The sequence below is a fragment of the Talpa occidentalis genome, unplaced genomic scaffold (genome assembly GCF_014898055.3).
Source record: "Talpa occidentalis isolate TD23 unplaced genomic scaffold, MPIMG_talOcc4v2.1 talOcc4.4, whole genome shotgun sequence".
Classification (NCBI taxonomy): Eukaryota; Metazoa; Chordata; class Mammalia; order Eulipotyphla; family Talpidae; genus Talpa; species Talpa occidentalis.
In genome coordinates this window covers 17038235-17061467 of record NW_023604295.1, presented here as the reverse complement: position 1 = coordinate 17061467, position 23233 = coordinate 17038235, and the positions used below count along the sequence as shown (strand labels likewise).

The following is a 23233-nucleotide window of genomic DNA, read 5'->3' as shown; positions in this document are numbered from 1 at the left end:
TCCTCTGGAGAGGATAATCAGAGGTGAAGGATGTAGGAACAAAGGTGTCTTTTTTCTCTATGTGTTTCTGGATTTACTTCAGTTTTTAAATATACAAGGATGTATCATGTATAATTTTGTTCAACTAAAAATAATCTTAAAAGAGAAAGTCACTGATAGAATTACTTTTCTATTTTATCCTGCTATTTTTCGCCTCTGATTTAATTTTCAAGTCTATTAGCATGCAGGAATATTCACTGGGCATTCCTTGAAGGAGGAGGAATCTTCAGAACTTTTGATGTTGTCAACAGTTTCATTTTTGCTGTGTAGCTTTTCAATGTTTCCTTCAAAAAGGTAGATTTTACCGTTAAATCTGATTTTGTGCCTGTCAGACTCATTCTACACAGTGGAAGACACGGTGTCTAATGCTAACAAGTGCAGAACAGAAGCTTTTTAAAAACAACAATGATGAAAAAGCTACCTGAAAAGAGAGAAGGAATATCTGTTAAAAAGGGACAATTAAAAAAATATTTTGCTATATCCCTTTGATCTCTCTTTTACATTAATTTGAAAATATTTGTTTTGGTTATAAAAGTCATAATGATTTCTTAGATTTATATTTGGGGTCCTTCTTAGCCTGTTTCATTGGAATTACCTCTCTCCAGACATTTAATTGAAAGGATGGTCTTGAATGGCTGCTGTGTTTTGACCAGCTGACTTCCCATGCCTGGTTCTAGCTTATTGAACCAAACAAGGATCCTTAATTCAAGGTCAGCCAATCATCTTGTCTCTTATGGATTTTATCTGAGAAAGAAAACAACTAAGTCAGTTGTTGGTGGTCTATGAAACTATGGACTAGAGCAAGAGTGGCATGTTGGGATCCTGTGTATATAAGCAGAGGCAATAAAGGGAATAATGCAGATACCCAGAAGGAGCATACACAAGAGATAATGTGCTCAGTGAGAGAAGAGACAAAGCAAATTTTTATTTGTTCCATTACTTACAGATTTAAATGTCTTGTGAGAACTTCTCTATTTCCTGCCTGCAGTTATAGTCCCCAATTCTACTTTATTTAGGATAGGTTGAGTGCAACAGTGAGGATAGGTGTTGAGAAGATGGCATAGAGAAGGTTCCCTGCTTTGTTCTTGAGAGGATAACCTAAAGTAGTTCAGAGAGGCATTGGACACAGAGACGCCTCCAACTCAGGGTGAAACTAGAGCAACTCTTGGACTTTGAGGACCAATGCTGACTGTGACAAAAGAGACACTGAGGAAATTCAGCTCTTTAACAAAAGGTAGATGGAGAGAGGTGCCTAGAGACTGGCCAGAGTTGAAGTCAATGGGGAGAAATGGTGCTCCCATATTTGGCTGGTGACCTTGGGGAGTTAAGCTGCTCCCTTAACTGAGGACACATGCATTTGGAAGTGCTGGAGTGAGACAGGTGGACAGGGTCCTCAGTGAAAACACAGGGTGCAGAGAGGCACATCTTTTTCCCATTCCTGTGAAGCAGTGCTAAAAGACTACAGAGACTACAGAGACACGGTCAGAAACCCAGTGAGAAGGGCAACAAAGATACCACAGAAAAGAGCCTTGTACTCCTACAGGCCCTTTCCCTACCTCCTGACTCTTGCTGTAGGTCAGTTTCCCCCAGAATTAATACTCATATGCCCTTTGGAAATGCTAAGACAGGAAAAATTAAAAAAACAAACCAACCATAGTGCCATCTACTGAAAAAATGGAAGTTCTGCACCCTTAGGATACTGGTGGGGTTGTGGAGGGAAGATGGGCAGATGGAACAATACAACACATGGTGCCTTGTGTCCTCAAGGAACTATGTCACCACAGAGAGAGAGCAAATTTCCAGAATCCAACCACAAAGATATGGAAGAGCTTTTCTTCCTATTACAGAGTTCAAAATTGCCATAATGAAGAAGTACAAAGAAATCACAGAAAAGCTGATCAATTTATGTAAGAAAATTCAAACACATTAATGTCCTGAGAAATAAAATGGGTTAACAGAAGAGAGAAATTTAAGTGTTCAATAAGAAAATGCTGGAGATGCAGAATATAAAGAGATCAGTAGAGGAGATAAAAGCTTATAGAAGTAGAGTAGACCAATGGAAGATCGAATCAGTGACCTTGAAGGTGATAATGCAAAAAGAATACAGGTGGAAGAAGAAAGAGAACTACAAAGAAACAATGTGAGAGCTATGACTCCATGAGGAATGGTAATATAAGAATAATGGGTGTTCCAGAAGAGGAAGAGAGAGAGTAAAAGGAACAGGAGAACCTATTTTAAGAAAAAAATAAAGGAAAACTTTGCAAACCTGGAGAAGAAACTAAATATACAAGCTAGAAACTAAATATACAGAGAGCTAGAAGACCAATAGATTATCTAAACATAATGAGACCTACACCAGTTGGTCACATAAGTAGTGAAACTTCCAAGAATTCAAGATAAGGAATGGAAATTGAAAGCCCAGAAATATAGATCTATAAACTGTTAACCAAGAACAAAGTAGTCAAGAATATACGTTGGAGAAGGAAACTTTCTTTAACAAATTGCTTTGAGAAAACTGCAGTCACATGAAAAGAATGGAGGTAGACAACTATCTGACACAAAAAATAACTCAAAGTGAATAAAAAGTTTGGATGTAAGGCCTGAAAGCATAAAATACATAGAAGAAAACAGGCAAAACAATGACGTAGAGTTCAGTGATGTCTTTATGGAGTCATCTGAAAAGGCAAGTGAAACAAAGGTTAAGTAAGTCAGAAAGAAAAAGAAAAATACTGGATGGTATCACTTATATATGGAATACAGAGAAACAAAACAAAGAATCAGATAAAACCAAACTAGTAAATCCTAGAAATCTGACTGTAGAATTGAAATTACCAGACGGAACAGGAGAAAGGGGAAAACAAAGTGGAAGGGGACAATGGACTATGGTGGAGGATTATGGGTGCCTTGGTGGTGGGTCTGGTATGGTAACATACACCTGAAGGGTGTGATCCTGTGCTTCTAAATCACATACAGTGCTGTGAACCAATGTTACCACAAAAAAAAAAAAAAAGGCTTAGTGAACATTGATTGTTGCAAAAAAAAATTTAGAGGGTATGTAAGAAGTTAAAATCTCCTGTAAAATCTATCCATATATAAATCTCCTTTTAGACTGCTTTCCCCCTTATGGAATTGCTATAATCATGCACTATGTCAAATTTCCACTTTTTTTAAATTTAAAATTCTGGGCATTTTTCCATTTTGTGAATCCCAATCCTGGCTAAAGCCAACTCTCAGTTTGTCAAGATCTGTCTCAGTTTGGCTGAACAGATATGGAGAAAAACACCAGCTCACTGACAGGTCTCACTTTCAGTTCATTGCCACTAATCACAAGTGGCCACTTAATGCTGCTGGCATTTCTACTGCATTTTGCTGGTCCTCCACTCCCCACTCATTGCCCAGAGACCATTTTATTCTTCTTTCTCCTCAGTGTCTCTTCCTCTATCCTCACTCTCTGCTGAGACCTTGTTTCCTATTTCATGAGACTATTGTAGAGCTTATGTCACCACATCTGCCCTCCTTTGTGTTCTCTGCACACACCCTGTCTTTCGTTACAGTGGGCAAACTTTCCATACTAGCTAAGACCAGTACCCTCTGTTTTTCCCCCAGTTTCCATGTCCTCATAAATGTTCAAGGATATCCCATTAGCAGTTGGCTTCTCTCTTCTGTAAAATCATATTTTCTCTATTACTTGTTCATTTTCATGAGCTCATACAATGCTATTATTTCCTCTATCTTAGCGAGAACAAAATTTTCCCGACTCTATCCCCCTTCAGTTACTGGATCATTACTCTGCTTCTGTGAGAAGCGTATCTTCTCAATAGTTATTTTTACTTGATATTTGCAATTTGCTTGTGTGTGATTTTCTAATTAGGCACTTATTCTCATAGCTCCGAAAAAACGGCTCTGGTAAAATTGTTGTTGACTTCCACATAGCTGACAGTAATGCTGCATCTTAGTTTTCATCTTCCTTGAGCTGTTGGCAGCATTTGATAGAGATCATCACTCTTCTCTTAAGTATTTTCTTCACTTGACTTTTAGGACAGTGGTGTTGATTCTGTTTCTTCTTTACTGACCCCTCTTTTTCAGGCTCCTTTGCCCTGTGCCCTGTGCTCTCGTCGCTCTGGACAAACTGGACGCATTAAATAGAAACTGTATTTTGGATTTTGAATTTTTTTAAAGATTTATTTATTTATGCATACAAGAGCTGGGGTGCAAGCCAGGGGTGCGGTGAGGGGTGAGATCATTCACCAGAGACAGAATGGGGAGCAGAACAGGTGGATCTACTGAAATACGCTGCTGAGGGGAGCAGTGGGTGAGACAGGAGAGGTCTTCCTCGCCATGTGGGTTGCTCCCTGGCTGGCCGGGGACTGAACTCGTGCTGCAGAGGCTGCGGATTGCTTCATAGTGCAGTGCTCAGCCTCTTGCGCCACCAGGGAGGTCCTGGATTTTGAATTTTTATCTTTTTCCAGGTTAGTGATATGGACTACAATTTTTTCTAGCGATGCTGGGCAGTGATGGAGAGCTGTAGCTTCTTCTCAGTCACAAGATCATGATGGTGCACAACTGCTACTCTGCAGTGTACTGTGTGGCCGGCATATTTGTATATTGTATTTTTACTACCATCAGGTCTACAAAGCATCCATCTGTGCCTTCTGCTAGTAGGAAGAGCTATGGAGATCAATAGAGTATAGTGTTTACTGTTAATATTTCCAGAAAGCTTAAAGAAATAGATTATGAGTATCAATTGTACAATTTCCTGCCTAACACATGGTTGATAAAATAGTGATTTTTTTTTGACTCTGCAAAAGGTACATCAAGTTTCTTGTAATCACTGAGTTGAAAGAGCCAAAACTCACATACAGCCACTGAGTATGTGGGTTGCCCAAATTCAGTATCATTTAAATTTGTGGCTTTGGGGCCTCCCCTTTGGCACAGTGGGTAGAGCACAGTGCTATGAAGCTGTCCGCAGCCTCTGCAGCATGGGTTCGATCCCCGGCCAGCCAGGGAAATACCCACATGGCGCAGCAGACCTCTCCTGTCTCGCCCCCTGCTCCCCTGAGTATTGTTTACGGTCGTCTACCTGTTCTGCTTCCCGCTCTGTCTCTGGTGAACCCTCTCACCCTCCCACACCTCTGGCCTGTACCCCAGCTCTTGTATGAATAAATAAATCTTTAAAAAAATTATTTAAAAAAATTTGTGGTTTTGTAATGTGTCTGATGTGAAGTCTAGGCATTGCTGAGGAAGAGCTAGGATGCTGATGTCATATGGGAGACACTTTATCTCCCCACTGAGTTTTGTTGCTAAGTAAAGCAGCCCTCCTTCATTTGTTAATGCCCAAAAACCCTTAACAAGTCCTTTAACAGATCCTTTTAAGGGGTTTTCCTGGCCAGGGAAAGCCAATTCCTTTTCTGTCACACCCTTACTCCTCTTTTTGTCTCAGCTTTAGCTGTTGTCGGATACCAGCATTCTCTGGAAACCAATTTTAAGCAAATCTGTGGGATAAAAGAAATTCCCACAATTAATTGACGTGTGTGTGTGTGTGTGTGTGTGTGTGTGTGTGCGTGTGTTCTGAAGGAGCAAGGCTAAGAGGAGCAGATGATTTTAGATCAGGTGATTGTAGTGTGATGGGGACACTCACTGAGATTTTGGATTCAATGTGCCTTATCAAGCTGGGAGTAATTCTATTTGTTTCCTTGCTTGGTTGACTTGCTAGGAAACAAAGCCTCGCATTGTGTTTGAATCAGAAACAATGAGTGGCACTGTTATTCTAAAAGCCAGCAGATGTTTGTAAAGAAGAAAAAACTGAATTGATTTCTCTTCCCTCAAAAACTTTATAGTACATATAGATTGCATGATTCTAAATCTTCTCTAAAATAAATTAGGGGTATTAGATAATGTAAGTGAATAAAATCAGATATATTATTCATGTAACAATAATTTGCTTTGATACATTGGAATACTCTCAAACAAAATTTAAAATATAGTCACATTTTGAGGAGAAAGATTCATTTATTCATTAAAATGCTTATTGAATGTCCAATATGTTTACGCAGTATAATAGGCACTGGAGATACAGTAGTAAACCCTGGACAAATGACCATTCCCTCACATAACTTATATTCTAGAGGAGGAGGAGCAAGGATGAACAAACATTAAAATATACAGTATATCAGAGGATGATTTGTCTAAGAAAAACAAATTAGAATAAATTAATATTCCCAGAGTAGGGAAAAAAAGAATGTCATGGAGGATGTAACATTTGAGCCATGGCCTGAAGGAGGTGTTGAGGTCGACTTGTGCATTTCCCAGGGCAAGTCTATTCTAGGCAGAAAGCATAAGAAGGTCAAAATTCATGAACACGACTGGCCTAATGGCGGAAGATCAGGACTGGAGTGGAGTGAGCCAAGGTGTAATGTAGGTGGCAACGTCAGAAGTATAAAGTTTCAAGCCAGTTTGGATTATTTCTTTCCCAATAAGACAAAGATAAAAGAATTAAACAGTAAGGCGTGAAAGATTAGAAATGAGCCTTGAAGTCAGACATGACCTGAAGTCTTCCATCAGTAAGAGGAAGTGGTAGAAGTGGATTGTGTCTAATGTACTTGTGAAGGCAGAAATGAGTTGCATTAGTTGTTTCATTAACACTCACCTGGCTTTCGCCTGCTGATTCACTCCAGTCTCATGGAAGAATTACTTCAGATCAATTTACTGAAGAGGAAAATATTCATGTCTGGATAAAAATGGTTTTAGACCAACTGGGTGCAAATTACTGCAACATCACTGCTCTGCCTAGCATTGGCTGTGTAGAACTATGGAGAAAGAAAGTATTTCTAGTGGACACAAACTCAAACAATTTATTTTATTGCTTGTCTGATAAACAGTGACTAATGGTATAATTAGATTGGAAGGGACATAAAAGAAAGAATTATAAGGCTGATACTGAGTTTTGGGGAAGAGTTTTGGCATAGACATATATGGATGAGCCTGTCTGAGTGAGGCTCAAAGTATCACTAAAGGTATCCTATGTGAATGACCACCGCGAAGATGCCTTTAATTATCAGATGTCTTTAATTATCAGCACTCCATTTATGCTACTCTACTTCTTTCCAAAACCTCTGTAGTATTTGATCAAAGTGGCTATGGTCACAGGCATGAGCTTCCACTCAAAAACCTGCCTTTGTTGCAGTTACCTGCAAATTACCGAGCCTGGGCTTGCAATATAGCCCCATAGCCTGGAGAAGCCAGCCAGACTCTTTCCATCACGCTTTAGATCTTAATTTGCCTTCTTCATTGGTGGTTTGGTGGAGAGTAAGTGGAACACATATATATATGGAAGAGCGAAAACATAACCCCCAAAATTAAAATTAAGACAATAATTTGTTTTACCTTCCAATTTTTCTTCTTTTAATACCACCATCCTGACCTCAGCATTTATATACTATTATAATTTTCTACCCAACCTCCTTCTGACCAAGGTATTTCATTATTCAGAGAAAGAAGTGGGACAAATTAGCAATTGACTGGTTTAAGATACCCCAATGCCTAGACAAAATTGTGGTGTAACTAGAGTCCCACATACAGTATAGCTGAGATACCACACCATGTGAGTAGAGGACATCTTATAGTATTGTTTTACGCCAGGATCAATGTATAATGTTCTGTCTCCCATAGGCTGCAATATGGGCTTGGAGACAATAGGATGGAATGAGAATGAAGTTTCTCCCTAATGCACCTAGTAATCTAGTTGCAGATGTTTTACCTCCCATCTCCATTCTTTTAGATTTGGTTTGCTTGAAGATTTTAGTATTGAATAGCGGAATGATTCCACCTGCACTATAAGAATGATTCCACTCAGTCTGACATTTAGACTGCCTCTTAGCCTTTCAGTTTTCTCATGCCATGGGGGAAATGGGCATAAAGAAAATAATGATTGCAAAGTGATGAATCCTGTCAAAGGCTTCACTACACAGTGGTTTCAGAGAGAAGCATGGATAGACTTGCAGCATCTTATGGATTTCCTCCTTGTGCTGCTATGTTCACAGGTACAATTTAACAGAAGTCTAAAGCGACTCTTTATAAGCAGAAAGATCAATAGCTTAGATACAGTAGGACTGAAATTTTATGTCAACTGCTGGTTGAGAGCAACGAGAGGTGCTCCCTGGATGGGTCATGAACAGGGAGCTCACGAGTACTTCCCTTTCTCCCCCAAAAGCCTTGGCATTTATCAAATCCTCCTTTGTTTCTGAACCCTAAACATGAATTTTTGTTCCCCAGGTCCATGAGACTGTATGTTCATCTGAGCTTCATCAAGAATCAGCAAAAGGGGAAAAGTCACTCTGACACTCAGATTCCCCACTCTGAACTTCCTTCTTTTCTTAAATCTAAGCCTCTCATGTCCTCATAGCCTCAGTAGCTTTATGACACATTCATGGACATTTTTTAAAATTCTACTTTTCTAGTTTACTCTGTAGGTTGGTCGGTCTGAAATAAACTAGTTTGCTATTAGTAGACTCATGGAACCACATTCCTTGTCCTCATAGCACTTTGTCTCACTTTGCAATTTTAAAAACATTTTCTGCAATAATTTGCTTAATACCTGTCTTCTTTACAACATGCCATACCTATTGTTGCTCACTGTAGTGTTACTGTCCTAGCACAGTGCTAGTTACATAGCAGATACTTAACATTTAGTAAGCTGATGAATGAATGAAACTTGGACAAGATACTTATTATCTTGGGTCAAGACATGTCATTGGGTCAAGACAATCTCTGAACTAATATCCTTTTGTTTATGCTTTTTTAAAAAAAAGATTTATTTATTTATTTATACAAGCACTGGGGTACAGTCAGAAGTGTGGGAGGGTGAGAGAATTCACCAGAGCCAGAGCGGAGAGCAGAGCAGGCAGACTGACAATGTACGCTGCTGAGGGGAGCAGTGGGCGCTAGGAGAGGTCTGCGCACCATGTGGGACCCTCGCCCATCTGCCGGGGATCTAACCGGCGCTGCAGAGGCTGCGGGCAGCTTTGCAACCCAGCGCTCAAGCGCTGTGCCACCGGGGAGGCCCACTATTATTTATACTTAAACACCAAAACGAGAAAGATTGTTTTGCTCTCTGGATCAAGGCTTTCTCTTACGTGGACTTTAAATAGCTCAGAAGGGAAATAAGTGTTTGAAGAACTCATTGCACACAGTGAATGACCATCCCTGGGAGGGCGAAGCCCAAGGGAATTGAAAATAGTCTGTGGTAGCATCGAGGAGGGAACAAGATAAGCAAGTGAGTTATTGGTTAGAAACATAATATATGATACCTGTTAAGTCAGAGATCCAGGATCCAATGTATTATTGAAATTTATATGTGTAATGTTCTTTTCATTGATTCATTTTATACTTTATAAATGGGACACCAACTCAATAATATGTTTGCTATCTGCTTAAAAATTTATGTCTGTGCATAAGTATAGATATATGTAAATTATGGATATATACATGATGGTTTATTGATGCTTTCTTGTTTGTAAGTTCTTGAAAGAACTGTATTTCATTGTTATTATGAAGTCCCATATTAGCTACTAGCTTTGACTAAGCTACATTACTCAGGGAATATTTCAGACACTCCAACTCTATTAGTGACAATTTATAAGAGTAAAATAACAACTGGACATGCAAAGTAGCTAACCACCATATTAAAAGTCATCCAGGGGCCTCCCCTGGTGGTGCAGCGGTTGAGTGCTGGGCTGTGAAGCTGCCCACAGCCTCTGTAGTGCCGGTTCGATCCCCAGCCACCGGCGAGGGTCCCACATGGCACTCAGACCTCTCCTGCCGCACACTGTCCTTCTGCCTGTACTGCTCCCCACTCTGGCTCTGGCAAATTCTCTCATCCTCCCGCGCTTGTGACTGTACCCAGTGCTTGTATAAATAAATACATAAATAAATAAATAAATCTTTTTATTAAAAAAAAAAAAAGTCATCCAGGCTTCCAGTTTCTGGATAAAGTTGAACAGGGCAATATGTTTACAAATAGAAATGTACCCATCCTAGATGATAACAATGAAGCATTTTTTCACGATCAATTTTAATTTGCAATTGCATCATTTAAGAAGAAACTTTTATTCAGAGCTTGCAACTACTATTGCACATTCAATTACTGGTAACAAAAACCCAGAGAGGCTAAACAAAGTAGAGACCATATTCTCTCATGTCACAAAATTCTTAAAAACATGCTGCTCTGAGCTTATATAAAGTTCCATGGCCATCAGGGAATGATATTCTTATCTTTCTTTAGAATGTGACTTTGCATCTTTAAGGACATATGATGTCTCCTAGGATTCCAGGCATTCTGTATCTTTCATGGAGAAGGAGGGGTGGCTTAAATGACAAAATTATTTTTCTCTCAATTGAGTCCTCCTCCTTTAAAGTGGTTTCCAGAAAGCCAGCGGTGAGTTTTTACATCTCATTGATCCTCTGATCTTCTGTCATGGCAAGAGAGAGTAGGAAATGGAGTCACTGAGCTGGATATTTTGTCACTTAGAATAAGATTGGAATTCCACAAGATATAAGAAAGTGCAAAATAGCTCTCTGTGTCACGAAATTCAAAGTAATCTAAGAAAGGCAATAGCTGTTGTTAAATACCTAATATGTGCCAGCCTATCCACTACATCTTGGGGCACAAATACAAAATTGGACAAGCTCTTAAGAGTCTTATTGTTTATTAGAGGAGACAGATTATAAACAGCTAGTTTGAAATGTGGTATTATTTGTGGTAATGACACCATAAATAATATGTAGATAAAGAATATTACATAAATATATAAATTACAGTAATGAATTTGTGGTGATAACGAGAGTTTTACAGGGTGATTGTGAGAGAGCAGAGATGAACACAGCCCGTTGTGAATGTTTTGGTTTCATGAATGATATGTTCCCAGAATCTAACCTTGAAGGACTGGGGTAGGGTAAATAATTGTCAGGCTTTTCTGCCCTCCCTCCATTAATATTGATGATGGATCCCTGTGGTCCTGAATGCATGCCTGATGGCGGGCACATGGAGTGGGGTGTGGGCATACTTAGGTGGGTACACCTGGGCTGAGAGACTGAGTTTATAAGGGCGGCATCACAGGATGCCACAAGATGAGACCAGACCAGACCAGACGAGGAGTACAAGTGAGAGAACAAGGCCACGAGAGAATGCCAGAGAGCCCAGAAAGAGTGAAGACTCGCGGGGGGCTGGGAGGTCTGTCAGCCTCCCGGCACCTCTGGCACCCCTGCCTGCCGTGTACCTGGTAAACTCCATAAAAGCCTGAAAAAGCTACCGAGGACTCCAGGACTCTCCTCCTTTACCCATCTGCTCCAATCGTAGAAAACCTGCACTGTGCCCTCCTGCTGCTACAACTGGTAGGCGCTAAGTGACATTCCAGGCCTGGGGAACACCATAGGGAAGCTAAGAGTAAAAGAAGCATTATTTAGAACTGAAGGCAGTAGAAACTTATGGAAGGTGGAAGTAGAAAAGTTAACAGTCAAGTTGTGGAATGTGTTAACTGAATAACAAGGCTATGGAGAACCTTGGAAGGAGGTAAGCATGGAAAGTTCATAGTCAAATTGAATTTGAGATATGTTATTCTGGCTCTTATGTGGAGGAAGATTCAAAGAATAAGATGAATAGAGTTATTAGGAGGGTATTTTAGTAGTCAAGTTGAGAAAGCGTGAAAACCTGATGAGGCAGTAGTAGTAGGGATGGGGAAAAGGATTATAGATTCATGTGGGAGGAATAATTAGTGAGTGAAAAAATGTGGGTAGCTGGAGAAATAGGAGTTTAGAGTGACTACAAGATTTCTGCTTTAGAAAACTAGGTGGATAATAGCACTATAAATTGAAATCGTAAGTGTAGGAGGAGCAGGTGGGGGTGGGAGTGGAAAAGTGGGAAAAAGATGAGCTCAGCTAGAACATGTTGAGTGTGAAGCATCTGTGTAAGATACAGTTGGAATAATTAGTGGGTAATTAGATATAAATTGAAGTTAGTGGTCAGAGTGGAAAAAGATATTTTTAAGTCATATCCTATAGTTAATTGTTAAATCCATGTGAATATAGGAGTCTTCTTTTGGAGAGAGAGTAAGCAGAGAACCACAAAGTTAAGGAAGAAACTGCAGAAAGCAACATTTGAGGAGGAAACACCTGATAAAGGCAATGAACTATTGAGTGGTTGCTGAGTTAAGCCAAATAAACCATAGAGACTTACTAAGGGCTGACAGGCACTAAACTGTAACTAAAAATCCTGTACAAACATGACAAACATAGTCGGCTGCTTCTGGCAGCTTAGAATATTGAGGTTCATAAATTCATACATTAAATAGAATTTACCTCCACTATGGACAATACAAATGACAAAAACATTCTCTTAGAACCTGAAGAGTAGGAAGTCAAGAAAAAGAAGCTCGCAAGCATCTAGGCTATTAAAGGTCCATGTGGCTGTTATATTTGACACTCAGTTTTGGGTTTCCTGGCAACTAAAGCATATAGAAAGGACTTACATTTCTTTTTGGAAAGGATTTTTACCCTCAGGAAAGCAAAAATGTTTTTAGCACTGAACTCTGAAAAACATTCTTAAATTAGGGCCATTGAGAGAGAGAGTAGACAATGCTCTTGATTTCCCCAAAGAAAGGAATGGATTCCCTGCAACTTTGTGTTGGTCTTAGAAATATTAACATCATCTTAAAATGTATGTTAATGGAGGCCTTCAATAAAATGAAGGTCATCTGGCCCAAATGAATTTCATCCACCAAAAGAAATGGATCATCTCCAGGACCCATTCAAGGAAAAGAGTTTAATACACTGAGTTTTTCCCTTGGTAACAGCCTATATGTTCGTAGTCTCTGTCATCACTCTTACATCTCCTGAGTGTATCTCTCTGTGACTCCATTTTTGTTTAATTTTTGTTGTTTTGCTTTCAGCTAGTTATTACTTCTCATATTAGCCAGAAAGTTTCTGTGCCAGCTAAATTTTTTAAAGATTTAAGATCCAATCCTTTTCTCTAATTGTTGGTCTTTTCGGAGCTTTATGTATAATACATGTTGTGACTCTCTAAGAAAAATAATGTTCAGAATTTCTCAATCTGGTGTGAGGTTGGAATTCCTTTCTCTTCCACCAAGTGCCTGCTGGGAAATAGTCTGAAAGCTATTCTTTGAGAAAGCCTCAATGTTCTCATGGGGTACTGCCACTTCGTTTCAGGATTAATGATGATCAGCAAATCTTTGAAAGTCAAAGCCATAAATTTGAGGTAGCATATCCTTGGCATCCTGGCAAGCAAATGGAAAATATTTGGGTAAGTAGGCCTTCTTAGAATCCTTTAGGTCATACAATATATTTGTAAGATCAGCTCCCACAGTCTTAGCCATGGTCCTAAAGTGTTTTTTTTTTCCTCTATGAAAATAAGATTGTTATTTTTCAGCCCAATCTTTGAATTCCAGCTGAAAAAAAGTAACCAATAAAAATACTATTGAAATCACTTGAAACCTGTTTTAAACTACCACTTAAAATTGTGCATAATAATTTTTGAGCAAGATTTATAAAGAATATATAAAGGTAGAACTTTAAAAAATACTGAATCCTGTCAACATGATGAAAAATCACTAGTAAATCAAAGCAAAATGATAATTAGTGATATCAAGCACCTCGTGCATGGAGCTTTATAACTCATAGCTGGAAGTTACTGAAGATTTTGAGGCTGGGTAGATTGGAAAACAGATCTCATTTTTTAAATCTTAGAAATAAATATTAGTAACTGTAGGGTAAATGATTGGATGATTGTCAGGCTTTTCTGCCTTCCCATCATTCATGCCTGATGGTGGACACCTGGTGTAGGGTGTGGGCATGCTTAGGTGGGTACACCTGGGCTGAGATGGGCTTATAAGGGCAGCGTCACAGAATGGAACAGAACTAGGAGAAGTGAGACAAGAACAAGACCAGCAGAAGAGAAAGGCCACGAGAGAACACCGGAGAGCCCAGAGAGAGTAAAGATTCGCTGGGGGCTAGGAGGCCTGCCAGCCTCCCGGCCCCCTGGCACCCCTGCCTGCTGTGTACCTGGTAAAATCCCAGTAAAGCCTGAAAAAGCCACCGAGGGCTCCAGGGCACTCCTCCTTTACCCATCTACATAGGATCCTAGAGATCCTGCACTGTGCCCATCCTGCCACTACAGAAACCATCAGGAGTCTGTATTTGGACTGAGGAAAGTAGCAAGATTCCTACAATTTGTCTTTGAAATGTCGGTTTTAATTTTTGGTGGTTGAACAATACTACAACTCTCCTCGCCCCCGCCCCCCATTATACCAAATGCGCAATTTTTTTTTAAAGATTTATTTATTTATTTATACAAGCACTGGGTACAGTCAGAAGCATGGGAGGGTGAGAGAATTCACCAGAGCCAGAGCGGGGAGCAGAGCAGGTAGAGGGACCGAGGCACACTGCTGAGGGGAGCAGCGGGTGGCAGGAGAGGTCTGCGTGCCATGTGGGACCCTCCTCTGGTGGCCGGGGAGCAGCCGGGGATTGATCTGGCGCTGCAGAGGCTGTGCACAGCTTCGCAAGCCAGCACTCAACTGCTGCGCCACCGGGGAGGCCCTAACAATTAAATATTTTCTCTGGACCTCCCGATGGTGCAGGCAGTTGAGCACAGTGCTGTGAAGCTGTCCGCAGCCTCTGCAGCATGGGTTTGATCCCAGCCAGCTGGGGAAATACCCAAATGGCACAGCAGACCTCTCCTGTCTCACCCGCTTCTCCCCACAGCAGTGTGTTTCGGTTGGTCTGCCTGTTCTGTTCCCCGCTCTGTCTCTGGTGAATCCTCTCACTGTCCCGCACATCTGGCAAGTACCCCGGTTCTTGTATGTATAAATAAATAAATCTTTAAAAATTTTCTCTTTAAAAATAGAATTTTAACATTTGTGACAAATGTAGTTCCTATCCTTCTGTCTATAACATTAGTCACCAGAAAGTGGAATTCTGTGTGATTAAGTTTCTCTCTTGTGCTCAGTAAATCTAGCCTGGACACTTTTGTCCACTCTTCTGTGTCTTTGACTTACTGTTCAGTGTAGCTGCAGAGAACTCTCTCACTGTATGATGAGCTCATTCATTCTCGAAAACCCAACATAGCTTTCTTTTCCAAGAAACTTATTTATTTAGCTAACATTGGTTTACAACACTGTATATGATTCAGAGTTATAGTATCACCCCCTTCAGGTGTATGTTACCACACCCAATTCCAAAGTACTCGTAGCCCTCCACAGTAGTCCACTAGCCCCCTCAACACTTTGTTATTCCCCTTCCCCTTATATCGTCTTGCAGCCTCAATTCTACAGTAAGGTTTCTAGGGTTTGTTACTGGCTTGTCTTTATCTGATCTTTTGTTTTGTTTCTCTATATTCCACATATACGTGACATCATCCTATATTTGTCTTTCTCCTTCTGACTTATTTTGCTTACCATTAGATCTTCCAGTTCCATCCAAGTTGTCACAAAAGGCAAGAGTTCATCTATTTTTTAATAGCTGAGTAGTATTCCTTTTGGCGCTTATGCTGTTTGCCTGGCTTACCTGTTGTAAATAGTGCTGCAATGAACATAGAAGTCCATATGTCCCTTTGATAAGTAGCTTTTGCTTAACAACCTCCTAGCTTCCACATATATTTAATCAATCTCTTTTGCACTAATCGTGTGCTTACACCTATTTCTACTTTCCCATTTATCCACTGTGTTCTTGTGGAATTTTCCCCACGTAGAGTGTGAATTCAAGAAAAATGTGAGCTACATCTTTTTCATTTCTGCACTGGTGGGCATGGGGGGAGAGAAAGGGAATTAGAGTTTACACTATAATACAAATAAGCACAAAAAGCCGCTTCCTTTATTTGGTGTAATTGGTATTATGTAGCTCTGGGGAACTCTGTTTCTATTACTAGTGTGAGTGTGGTAGAAAACACTTAACTTGCCTATTAAAGGTAACTCAAGATTTTGGGATTGAGTTAGTCTTTGTGATTAGTCTTTACGGGATAGTGGAAAAAATATTCCATCAGTTAATGTTCAAACTCCTTATCAGAACTCCTTCTGCCCACCTCTCATGAGGTCTCCTGTTCCCCTCCTTTGCTCCAATAGCATGTTTGTTTTGAGAGAAAAATTGTTTCATGCAGCATGGAGGCAAGGCCATCTTCTATGGTTGGGCTGCCTTCTCTGTTCTTGTTGGTCTCTGTTGAGGAATGTGTAGCCTGTTCAGTGCCTGGTTTTCTTTGACTGGTGTCTACTAAGGTGTTGGGTATCCTTCCTGGTCTACTTGGGTCTCCTGCTGGGCCCGCCCCTGAAAATCTACACTTCCTTTTATTTGTATGGCTTTTCCAGGGTTCCAAGTTTGATGGTCTCTTCCTTTCTCTCTGACTCAAAACAAAGGAACAGATGAAAGTAAACCGAAACAAACCCTAGAAATCTGACTGCAGATATGAGATTACCAGAGGGAGAGGCTGTGATGGGGTCTGAAGGGTAGAGTTTTGGTGGCGGATTATACAGGCATTGGTAGAGGTGTGGTGTGACATACATCTGAACAGGTGTGAACATATACTTCTAAATTGTATGCAATGTTGAAACAAATGTTACCATAAAGAAGATAATACAACATCAAAAGAAGAAAGTATAAAAAAGAAAGGAATAAAGTACATTGCTTTAAATTAAAAAACAAAACTGCTGTCAAAGTTAGACAACGGAATTGCTTGCATGTCATTGCCTAATCCTTGGGAAAACAACTGAATGTGACATAATTTCTTACAGCTCTTCCATTAAAATACACCTGTGAAAGAATACAATTTGGTGTGTCGTGGGTAGTAAACTAAAGCAGTGAATAACATCTGTTACTCTCAGAGATCATTTAGCTTGGCATCACTGCTTTTCCCCTTTTGCTAAAAACCTCTAAACATTTTTGAGAAACTATGAATATAAAAATTATAACCTAAGAATTCCCAGCAGGCGGAATTATTTGCTGAAACACTTAAGACCAGCAGGTGTTTTGGGAATATGTGACATTAAAAGCCATTTTCTCTCAGCCAAAGCAATCTTTCACATGGAGGTATAAAATGGTATCAGAATTCAGACAGGAAAAATGCTGAAGCAGTCTCTTATTTTTCTCCCTTGTGTCTGTGCTTGAGGCTGTTTTTGTTTTTTTTTTTAACTTTAAAGTCATTTTAGGACATTTCATTTTTTTTTTGTATAATCAGCTTTTATTTACCCTTTACTACTTTGAGCTTAATGGAAATTAACTTAGGCAAATAGAAGCATTTATTATATAATTGGTTAATCAGAAATTTTCTGATTACTCTGTGAAGTTACATAGTAATTATAGGCATTATTGTTCAATTTAGCACTTAGTTATTTGTTATTGTTTATCAAGTTTGTCTTATTTCTTTCCTAAATGATAGACTCTTTGTGTTTATGTGTGTGGTTAACTGGGTTACAGGGTATCCAGACATTTGGATAGACTTACTCTAGGTGAGTCTGTGTTTTTGGGTGAGATTTACATTTAAATCAGTGGACTTCCTAAGGTGGCTGGAACTCTTCCAAATAACAGAAGGGCTAAAATGAATAAAAAGTAAGAGTAAGAGGGAACTCCTGTGTGAGAGTTTTGAGCTGAGATACTGATCTTTTCTTGCCTTCAGACACAAACTGTTACATTGGTGCTCCTGGGTCTTGCCAACTATAGATGTTGGGACTTCTCAGCCTTTTTAATCATGGGAACCAACTTTGAAAAAAATATATCTCTTTATAGAAACATATCTTAATGTTTCTATTTCTTTGGAGAACTCTGGCTAATACAATGGCTAATGTCTCCAATACTCATCTCATAGTCTGCGTATAGCATACATAGCAAACCATGGTTAGGGGAGAAGCTTAAAATAGACCTCTTGGAAGTAGAGTTATATTTGATCAACATGACTCATGGAATTTAAAGGGAATTACTCTGAGACAAAATCCTGACTATACATTTGCTAAGTTCTGAGCGCATGTACTATTGTACTTGTAAGTGGACAAAGGTGGAAATAAATGCAGTGAGAAATTCAGTATTGATCTTGATTAGGTGGTATCAAATTTCTATATTTAAGTGATGAATTGTAATTATAACATTATGCAGCATGATTTTAATTATGAAAGATATTATTTAATGATAGTTTAAACTCTTTTGCCAGACATTTAAACTCATTTACCATAGTCAAAAATCTGTGTACATCTTGTGAAAATTCATGATATTCTAAATGACTTAAGAAAGGCTCTGTTAGGGCCTCCCCAGTGGCGCAGCAGTTGAGCGCCAGGTTGCGAAGCTGCCCGCGGCCTCTGCAGCACCAGTTCGATCCCCGGCTGTTCCCCAGACACCGGAGGAGGGTCCCACATGGCGCGCAGACCTCTCCTGCCGCCCGCAGCGCCCCTCCTCTTCTGCCTGCTCTGTTCCCCGCTCTGGCTCTGGTGAATTCTCTCACCCTCCCTGCGCTTCTGACTGTACCCAGTGCTTGTATAAATAAAATAAATAAAATAAATAAATAAATAAATAAACAAACAAATAAATCTTAAAAAAAAAAGGTTCTGTTAATCATGGTGGCCTGTGAGATTTGTAAACCAGTTAAGACATGTCTTCTTTCCTGTGCCAGCTGGGGCTTTTGACTTATGTCAGGGCATGCCTTTGGAATTGTTTTTCAAGGTGTTTTGATGAGTATCTTGTCTGAGTTCACCTGTGACCTTGGACATGGATTTGTAGGAAGACAGATTCACGTGAAAGTTTCGGTGTGTTTGCTATAAAACAGAATGAAGCTGCAACTAATCCATGTTAAATTAAACTTTATGATCTTGACCTCATTTTGTTTGTGTAATAACTGAACTCATAGACGAAGGTTAGAACATGTGCCAAACTTTAAACTAGAGATAAATGAGCAGAGAAGTGCATTTGTCATGAATGTGCTAGGATTCTGTTTGCTTCCTAGCAGGATGGTATGTGTGTCCTCACCTGAAAGTCTATTGCAAACTCACATTTATTGAATCCAAATACTTACAGTCTTCAACATAAGCATGTGATAGATACCATTTATGAAAATATAAAATGTATTTTTTCCCCTGAGAAGAGAGCTAAGGTATTTTAGCTGACAAATCTGAGAGAATGGAAACATCAAATTGACAAGCACAGAGGAAAATTCCCCATTGAAATACCTGATATCCTGCATTTGCTATTTGTCCAATTTTTATATGCATTTCAGGAAGTAATTTCCTCCTAATACTTTTCTGGAGTGAGCATAGAAATATAGAGAAATATGATTCATGCTAACATGCCTACCATATATTGGTCATGATCCAGTTAAATACTCCTGAACAACTTCTGGATCAAATGCTGACACTATTATAGGGTGGTCAACATGGCATCCCTGTTACTTTATAAGAGGCATCTTTTCAACTCCACTTTCATTAAGAATTTCTTCAAATGTGAGAAAAGAAGGCCCTCTTCATCACAATAATGATTTTTGTTATTCCACAAGTTATGCCTCAGAAGTGATAATTGCTAGCATAATGTTTTGAACTAGAGATGTGTTCAAATATATGTTAAGTGGTCCAGTGAGTAACCAACTTGTGAGTTAATGATTGTGAAAGTTAATCATAAGGCTCTGAAGTAAAAAAATGAAATTTTAGTCATATGGTGATTTTTTTCACAATATTGAAAAATCTCTAAAAATAAATAGGAACATTTATACATCCATGTTCTTTTAGCCTTAAGAAATAAAATCTCCTAGCTGTTTTTTCCGAGTTGAAGTTATCGAACTTCAGCAAACTTGAAGTAATGTTGCTATTTGGACTCAAATGGGTTCCCATTCACCAGCAAGTAATGATACAACTTTGCTCCGAATGTCTGTCTTGAGTGAATATATTTCACAAAACAGTTTTTGCTGCCCTCTGGTGGACATGGCTCAATAAATAAAAAGTATATAAAGGCATGACCTCTATTTGACTATATTCCCAAAGTTTCTTTTGAAATTTAAAATTTAATGCATTTTCACATATGAAGAGAGATCAAAATCTCAGATTTATTTATAAATCCTTATTATAATACAGTAAATGATTAAAATATGGCATGGCAATGCAGAACCTAGCAATGAGTGACAATGGTTCCATGAGAAAATACTGGTTGAAACTGTCACTGGGAATTCAAAAGTCATCTCCCCACTATGACCTTGATTACTGAGGAAAGTAAGTGGCAGTCCCAGGATCCCTCCTAGAGGTGCTTCAGCGATCAGGACAGTGTATGTGTGAGGGGACAGGGCTAGAGGAGTTGAAGTACAGAACTGGAATGGGTGGTAGTGAGGTGGAACTCAGTTTGAGGGATAGGATAAGAAACCAAGTATGAAAGAAAAAGGAGATGTGGCAATAAGATACATGATGGAGTTGGAGGGACAAGAGTGACATCAAAGGGAGGGAGGGAGCAGAAAGGAACAACAGGAAGGGCAAGGGCTGTGGACTATGGAAGTTCAATCCTACCCATTGGCCAGAGTTAATTGTCACATTTTTAAAAGTTTTATGAGGCAGTTGTTAAATGCAGACATTACTAAAGATTAAACCACATAAAATTGATGATGAAATAATTTTTAAAATTTGGATAATATACAATAAAAATTCAACACTTCTTTATTTAGTAAAATCATCTAATGAGGTCATGTCTGTATTTACTTATTTTTAAAATATTTTACTTTATATAATTCTTACATCATTTACATCTTTGTACAATGTATGCATTTTCATTTTGGTTATATTCCCCATACAATTGTACCCTCCCCCCCCTATTTTGACTCTAGTTCTTCTTCTCCCCTCCCCTCCCTAATCCCCCCCCCCAATGTGTCTCTGATTTATAGTTGCTTGTTGATTTGTTGATTTTGATTATTACTTTGAATTGATTAGTCTTTTTCCTGGTCTCTTATTTAGGTTTTCTAAATTCCTGCTATGAGTGAGACCATCCAGTATTTTTCTTTTTCTTTCTGGCTTATTTCGCTGAGCATGTTCCCTTCCAGCGCCATCCATGTTGCTGCAAATTGCATGTGTTTATCTTTTTTGAATGCTGAGTAATATTCCATGGTGTATATGTACCACATCTTCTTGATCCAGTCATCTATTTTTGGGCATTTGGGTTGTTTCCAAAGCTTAGCTATTGTAAATAGTGCTGCTATAAACATAGGGGTGCAGGTGCCCTTTGGAATTACTGTTTCTGTGTCCTTTGGGTAAATACCTAGGAGTGGAATTGCTGGATCATATGGAAGCTCCATGTTTAGTAGGTCTAGAAATCTCCACACAGCTCTCCATAGTGGTTGGACCAGTTTGCACTCCCACCAACAGTGCAGGAGAGTTCCTTTTTCTCCACAACATCGCCACATGTGTTATTGCTAGTTTTTTTAAATATGTGCCATTCTCACTGGTGTAAGATGGTATCTCATTGTAGTTTTGATTTGCACTTCCCTGATTACAAGTGATGTTGAACATTTTTTCATATGCCTGTTGGCCATTTACATTTCCTCTTCAGAGAAGTTTGTTTTTAGCTCTTCTGCCCATTTTTTGACTGAATTATTTTCTTTGTTTTTGTTGTCTCATCAGCTCTTTGTAGATTTTTGTGATCAGCCCTTTATCATTAGTGTTGTGTGCAAAAATGTTCTCCCAGTAGGTGGGGTTTCTCTTTGTTTTTGTTATTGTCTCTTTTGCTGTGCAGAAGCTCTTTAATTTGATGTAGTCCCAGCTGTTTATCTTTGCCTTCACTATCACTGCTTTGGGTGGTGTGTCTGTAAAATGTATTTAAATAGTAGAAATCCTATATAAAGGTGCATTACTGGGCTACTTTTACAAATTCTGCATGCAATGATATTTGTAGTTTGTAGTTGGTAATGGTAGGAATGTTCCAGTGAAGAAATTTGGGGAATGTTACATAGCAAGCTCTTGCTTCTGCCAAGAGCTTATTGTTAAACATATGTCAGCACATCATTGGTTAAGGAGGTATCATTGGGAACAGAGGAGGTTTTATTTTATTTTATTCTGATTCATTTTATTTTATTATTACTATTTTTTTCCACATAAAACTTCTTGTGAGAAATCTGTGCAATCTCCAGCTCACCATTTGCCATGACCAACATTGGCCTTTTGTAGTCTCCAGACTATTCTTCATTGTTCTCTTGTGTTCCTTATGCTGTTTTCTCCAGATCTGTTTCTTTTCATGCAGACTATGTCTTGCAAGCATAAATTTGGGTTCATTTTCCTATGTGTAATCCAAGGAATCGTAAATCATGCTCAAGCCAGTTTTCTTGCTACCACCGAACTAGGCTTTTGAATCCAAGAACAAAAATGACATCTGATGCTTTCTTTGTACATTTGGGCTAATTTTTCCAGAATTTCTGTCTTAAATACTATTGCCTTCCCAAAGTGAAGGATGTCGATGACATTTGTTTCTGCTGAAGTAGTCAGTTGGTCATGAACTTTGTGTTGTGGATAGATACTGTGTGATTCATGATGGAGGTTGATCTTCAGTGAGGGAGAAAAAGCTTATTCTATTTTTTTACATTTTATCTTAATTTCTACTACCTAGGCTAGATTGGTGCTCTAGTTCATTTAATCATTCAATCAACAAATAACTTTCGATTCTCCACTTTCTGGCAGATAATTTTCTGTGTTCCTGCACATATTGCAAGAAAGGCACTAAATATCCTTTGTCTACATATATTGAATAGGCTTAGAGTTTTGTCTCCTACTGGAATGAAGGGCAGGCTTGCTTGCTGCAATACATTCCCTAAACTCAGTTTTCCCCTCTTGTCCTACAACTCGCTGTGTCTATTGGTGTCACCTGGTCCTCTTGGGGTCACACTGTAGACCTTGGGACTCAAGGAATAACGATACTTGGGCTACAGCTATTGCTGTAATTAAACTGTCCTCATCTCTTACCCAGAGTGTCATGCTTTCTACCAATATCAAAGAAACAGTGACCGGCTAGCTCATTGGACAAGTTAGGGTAAAAGTAAGTAGAGTAAAATCTCAGACTCTTTCCCTTGCTTGATAGACTCCGGGCTTGATCAGACAGTGAGTGGCTCAGTGCTAAGATAAAGAAATGGACAAGGCAGATAAGTTGACCCTGTGGAAATCAAAATATCTTGTGGGATTATAAAGCATTAACACTAAGA

General features: G+C 39.1%; 1 long non-coding RNA gene across 1 annotated transcript in view; it reads left to right on the top strand.

The window, feature by feature from the left end:
* Positions 1 to 23233, top strand: part of LOC119257263 (uncharacterized) — a 133495-nt gene that overhangs the window by 108784 nt on the left and 1478 nt on the right. The gene's annotated exons all lie outside the window — the stretch shown is intronic.